The sequence below is a fragment of the Oncorhynchus clarkii genome, chromosome 10, assembly GCF_045791955.1.
Source record: "Oncorhynchus clarkii lewisi isolate Uvic-CL-2024 chromosome 10, UVic_Ocla_1.0, whole genome shotgun sequence".
In the NCBI taxonomy this organism is placed as follows: domain Eukaryota; kingdom Metazoa; phylum Chordata; class Actinopteri; order Salmoniformes; family Salmonidae; genus Oncorhynchus; species Oncorhynchus clarkii.
This window is the reverse complement of record NC_092156.1, coordinates 12076756-12083434: the sequence shown is the minus strand read 5'-3', so window position 1 is coordinate 12083434 and position 6679 is coordinate 12076756. Positions and strand designations below refer to the sequence as shown.

Genomic DNA, 6679 nt, shown 5'->3' with positions numbered 1-6679 from the left:
CATACATGAAATGCAATGTGCATCAAAGGAAAAAACATAAAAAATCCTATGAAAATAAAAGCTGAAATATTTACTTTCAACTCGCTTGCATTTGCATTTCAGCTTTGGTCCAACAGAATCTGTCATATGGACACCAACACATTGAGACATTATTTTAGTGTAAAAGGATAAGTACACTTTTCTAACGATACCCTTTTTATGTCTCAACTACTCACATTGTGTGCAGAGCAGACACTACTAAAACAAGTATTAATGAACATTGATTCTGGAGAAATTAATTATCAGTTTGTCACTCGCAGCATTGGGGTACCACGTACTGCTAGCAGTATTTGAGCTAGTATAACAATCTTTGGCTGTCTAGTCAAGTTGGCTAAACTTGAAATCTAAAGATTAGCTGGCTAATCACTATCACGTGGGCTTGAGAAATAGTTGATGAGACCTGTGTTCATTCTCTCATGAGAACAAGCAGATATAAAAATGAAAAATAATAAAAACCTTGATTCTTGCAAAACGGGCATTTTGGAATTTTGCGCAAAAACATACATTTGAATTGATTCAATATATCACCCAGCCCTAATTTATCAGGCCATCAATGGTCGAGAAGAGCACTCTCTAATTCCTCTGAATAATAGTGATGAAGTTAGAAAAATGTGCACGTCTGACATTTCTAATTGCCTTGTTATATTTGCCTAGTTGATTTATCAGAATATCATAATGGACCTGCAACTATGACTTTCTCCACTTCTGCTCTGTCTTTGTGTAATTTCTCTTAATTTATTAGTTTCCTTACTCATCCAAGGCGCTCTCCGATTGGAAGTGGCCTTTTTCAACCGCACTGGACTTGGCATCAATGGTTGCCCTTAATTTACTATTAAAGTTATCAACTAAATCATCATGAGAGGCAGGCATAATAGGTGATTCTGTAGCAACTTCAGAGATAAGATAGTGTTTCTTAATAATGCGTTCAGTATTACCCTGTGTTATGGGCAACAAGGTAGTAAAAAAGACAGTGGTGATCAGATAAAGCAACATCAACAATAGAGGATATATCAATAGAAAACCCCTTGGTAATAACCAGGTCCAATAGAAAGCCCCTTGGTAATAACCAGGTCCAATAGAACGTCCCTTGGTAATAACCAGGTCCAATAGAAAGCCCCTTGGTAATAACCAGGTCCAATAGAAAGCCTCTTGGTAATAACCAGGTCCAGAGTACGGTCGCGGTTCTGGGTGGGCCCAGTAACATGTTGGATAACAAGTCCATAGAGCTCAAAAGATTTATCAATTCAGTGGTCTTGGAGTCAGTCTCTTAGTCAACGTGAATATTAAAGTTGCTGGCGTATCTGCCCTCTCATTGGCTAAAATGGTCCCACCTAATCTTGCCTCCTGCCGCCTTCCCTTTTTGAAGACATTTATTTTCATTGCTAGAGTGGCCACTACAGTATCAGGTGTATATATAACAGATCATCTGTGGTTGACTGAAGACAGCACAGATTGATAGGTAAACTTCCTGCTTTGCTCCTATAGGTACACTCGCAATGGCCACCAGTCCACCCATCATTGACATGAATGGTGACGTTCTATTCATTCTTCTTTCTATGGTTTAGTTTTACTGTTGTTGCCTCACAGGAATGTGAATGTCGGAGGACCAGGCAGCGCAGAAGGATGAGCTGCTTGCTCTAGCGAGTATTTACGACGAAGAGGAGTTTTACGGAGCTGAATCGGCACAAGGCGGAGAAATACAACTATGCCTTGAACTTCCTCCTAATTTCAAGTTGATAGTCAAAGGTAAGGCTGTGTTTCCTTTCCTCTACATTAATACTACTTGTTCCTTTAAAAAAAAAAAAATTATACGTTTTTTTAATCAACATTAACTGAATGTGAATGAATTGAATTGAATGTGTTTCTTTCTGTCAGAAGACAAGCACACAGAATATGACGTATCTTTCCTACCTCCCCTGGTGCTTAACTTTGAACTTCCTGCCGACTACCCTTCCTCCTCATCTCCGGTCTATACACTAAGTTCCAAATGGCTGTCAAGGGACCAGGTGAGGCAGATACCATTGTAAGAAATCAAATAACATCTTTCAACAACATTCCCCTTGTCTTCCTGACAAACCCTTTTTTTCTACCCCTCAGATGACTTCTCTCTGCAAGTGTCTGGATGAGCTGTGGGGGGAGAACCAGGGCTGTGTTGTCCTCTACACATGGATCCAGTTCCTTAAGGAGGTGGCGTTTGCCTTCCTGGATGTCAAGTCTCCTCTAGAGGTTGTTAAGGCAGGCAAGGCTCCAGTTGACTCGAAGAGAAGCAAGGTTGCTGTGAAGCGGGCGGGGACTATAATCTGGGAGGAAGGCAAACTGGAGTCTCTGCTGGAGCTGGACCCCCGTGCTGTGCTGGTGGTGGACCCCTGTACTGATATCCTACCTCAGCTACTGGACTTTGACGAAGCTCAAAGGCAGAAGGTGTTTGACGGCAAGGCGTTCTGCTGTAGCATCTGCTTCATGGAGAAGCTGGGCTCGAGCTGCCTGTGCTTCAAGGAATGCCAGCACGTGTACTGCAAGACCTGCATGACAGAGTACTTCGGGATTCAGATCCGCGACGGCAACGTTCAGTGTCACCTCTTACTTCTACCCCCTCCTTTTTCGAACATTCTGTTAAAAATCGCGCAACTTTTCAGCGTCCTGCTACTCATGCCAGGAATATAGTATATGCATATGATTAGTATGTGTGGATAGAAAACACTCTGAAGTTTCTAAAACTGGTTAAATCACGGCTGTGACTATAACAGATTGTGTGTTTCATTGAAAAACGCAAGAAAAACTGCTCTCTGAAAGCTAAAAATAATTTCCATAAGTCACTTCCATGTGTTGTTAAAAGAGGACAAAATTTAATATCGACCTGCATGCAATTCATACAAATTCCACACGATGTCGCCATTGTCGTCATTTTCAATTGAATTTATTGTTGGAAAATCCATCTATCTGGCTTCCGTTTCTTCCAGTCTCCACCCGGATGTTGTTAATGTGGACATTGGCAGCCATTGATTTGCAAACGAGGAGCTATTGAATATACATCGCCCTGTAATCATTTTGATAGATTATAAACGTTTACTAATACCTAAAGTTGGATTACAAAAGGATTTCGAAGTGTTTTGTGAAAGTTTATCGTCGACTTTTTTAATTTAAAAAAATTACGCAGCGTTTAAAAACGATATTTTTTTCTGAATGACACAGCTTCCATAGAAAGCTATTTTGGGTATATATGGACCGATTTAAACGAAAAAAAGACCCAATAGTGATGTTTATGGGGCATATAGGAGTGCCAAGAAAGAAGCTCGTCAAAGGTAATGAATGTTTTATATTTTATTTCTGCGTTTTGTGCTGCGTCGGATAAGCAGAGTCTTTGTTTACGTCGCATTCATGCATTTTCAGGTGGTGCATGCTATCAGATAATAGCTTCTCATGCTTTCGCCGAAAAGCATTTTAAAAATCTGACTTGTTGGCTAGGTTCACAACGAGTGTAGCTTTAATTCAATACCCTGCTTGTGAATTTTGATCAAGGTTTGAGTTTAAACGAGTACATTTAGCATTTAGCGTAGCGCATTTGCATTTCCAGGTGCCTACTTGAGACATATGCGTCTCAAGTAGAATCAAGAAGTTAATTAAGCAAGGGGACTCGAATCAGTACAAAATTATCTTCTTTCTTCTATGATGGTCGTGACTTTCTAACATGAAGCGGAGGTTAACTTGGACCCAGACAATCGATCTGACAAGATTCAGTCATGGGATTTTTTGGGTTGTTTTAACCCCCATGATTCTATCTATAGGTTAATTTGATTGATCATCTTCTCTGGTTTCTCTGTGTAGAAGGTAGATGGCTGCAATAAGATGACTTGCACCTCGTGTAAGCAGTACTTCTGCTGGCTGTGTCTGGGCCAGCTCACACTTGTCAACCCCTACAGCCACTTCAATAACCCCTCCTCGCCTTGCTACAACCAGTGAGTAGCTTTGTTATTGTCCTCTTTCCTTTTTTGGAAGGCTTCATTGACGTTTGGCTTTGTGTGGCCATTTAGATGTACGATAAATCAGGATTATACTCATAGAATGTTTATCTAACCTTTTATTGACTTCATAATTAGTAAAAATGACACTTTACTTATGTGTTTTATAGGCTGTTCCAGGGTGTGGATATTGATGAAGATGATGCCTTGAGTGATGAAGAGGACTGATGTGTGCAATACCTCAGTGTGCTTCGTTTGTTTGCAATTTATCTCGCCCTCACTACACAAACTGCATATGGATTTAGCCAACGCCACCATTTCTCACCATCATTGATCAGGCATTTACTATGCCAAAATATATCAGTCATTTCTAATGGTTAACTGGCTAGCAGAGAGTGATTCCCAGCTTATACAGGCACATTACCTTACTCCATACAGAAGTCAAATACTCAGGGCCAGTATTTTTCTGAAAGCATACTCGTGAAGACGGCGTTCTAATGTGATGGGTTACAGTTCTAATGCTGAGTTTAGATGATTTGAACAGATAATGTTGCCATGTTTTATCAATCTCAATTTAAAAAGAAAATTCTGGGATCTGGGGGTGAAATCTTACAATCAAGAATGGAGAACAACATTTTTGGAAGTTTTTACTATTTATTTTGATCATGAGTTAAAATCTATGTGGAAGAATATGTGTACACCCAGATACCATCCAAACCATGAGCTAACAACTTGATGTGAAAAAGGTAAATATAGCGTTGCCAAATGTGACATTCAGCCAATGGCTAATATTTAATGTTATGTTGCTGGAATAGGATTTTTAGACACACTTTTTTTTTTGTTCCTTTTTCACCAAAGGTACACTCACACTGATTAGTTACATATTTTTTCAGTACAAAAAGATTAGTCCTTAATCACATTTCCTAGTTACTACCTCACATTATGATTTCCATCCAAAAAGTGGTTTTCTTGTGTTTTAATAACCATATAAACGACTGTTTTGATTTTATGATGGGGGTTATAGGACATTTTGCCTGTTTCTCAATACATGTTTTATGGCGATTGGACTCCTTGTTTTGTCACACTGTATTAACAGTGAACGTGTGATTACAGCCAATCAACTTCCTGTCCATGGCCCGGTTAACGAAGTGTTTTAAGGCTACATTAATCGTTAGAACCTTCGTAGGAGCATCCTTATATCTTCGAGCCATTGTTATTAACGTTGTACTTGAAAATGCATGTAATCTCACGCCTGCCTGACCATGCGTAGAATAACTAAGTGCATGCTTTTTTTTGCTCTCTCGTGTCAGCATATGTAACAGTATAATTTTAGACCGTCCCCTCGCCCATACCCGGGCGCGAACCAGGGACCCTCTGCACACATCAACAACAGTCACCCACAAAGCATCGTTACCCATCGCTCCACAAAAGCCGCGGCTTTGCCGGAACCACTACTTCAAGGTCTCAGAGCAAGTGATGTAACCGATTGAAACGCTTTTAGGGGAGCGACTGAATCTAGGGTATTATGCAAGGTTAAATTTAGTTCCCCAGTTAGGTGGTTAACTGATTTTTGTACTTCGACATCCTTGGGTAGGCGGAGGGAGTCTGGAAGGGCATCTAGGAATCTTTGGGTTGTCCGAGAATTTATAGCACAGCTTTTGATGATCCGTGGTTGGGGTCTGAGCAGATTATTTGTTCCGATAGCAAATGTAATAAAATGGTGGTCCGATAGTCCAGGATTATGAGAAAAAACAACATTAAGATCCACATTTATTCCACGGGACAAAACTAGGTCCAGAGTATGACTGTTGCAGTGAGTTGGTCCGGAGACATGTTGGACAAAACCCATTGAGTCGATGATGGCTCCGAAAGCCTTTTGGAGTGGGTCTGTGGACTTTTCCATGTGAATATTAAAGTCACCAAAAATGTGAATGTTATTTGCCATGACTACAAGGTCCGATAGGAATTCAGGGAACTCTGGGAGGAACGCTGTATATGGCCCAGGAGGCCTGTAAACAGTAGCTATAAAACAAGTGAAGTATGAAATAATGCTTCAAATGAAAACCGAGATGACTGCATTAAATATAAATAGCCTAAAGTAGGCTATAGGCCTAGTTCATTCATATTGAAATACATTTCATGTTCAATACACTGACTTCTATTTCGCTACTTTTAGGCTATTGTCTGAAATGTCTCAATATATTTCATGACGTGTATCCTAACATTGGGGATTTAATGTGCATTTTTTATGGGTAAGCATTAGAATAAACCGCCTCAATATTTTCAGCCGTAGATGTTCATCTCTATAGGAGCTGATCTGTCATGTGAAATAGTCATATTTGATTTTAGATCTGATCAGCATCGCCATCTTTCGAACCTATCTGTATCGACGCTCCGACTCACTAGCAACTGTTCTCAACATGCTGTTTTGGAAAACGCATGTTACATCTTCGGCTGTTGTAAGAAAGATGCATCGTTAAAACAGTCGTGGGCCTAAATTCCATCGCTATCGGGAAACTGACCCAGGTCTATTTCCTATGCTTGTAAAGGTGCTCCTTGTAAAAATTATCCTTTGTTTTTGGCAGTTTTTTTTTTTAAAGGTACTTTACTAGTTTCATTGCCTTTAGTAAATTAACTGTTTAATTTGCTGAAAAACTGATATTTATGAACTAGTGATGAGA

General features: G+C 39.9%; 1 pseudogene; it reads left to right on the top strand.

Annotated features, from left to right (window-relative positions):
• Positions 1-1634: 1634 nt before the first annotated feature.
• Positions 1635-4226, top strand: LOC139419823 (E3 ubiquitin-protein ligase RNF14-like; annotated as a pseudogene).
• Positions 4227-6679: the final 2453 nt, after the last annotated feature.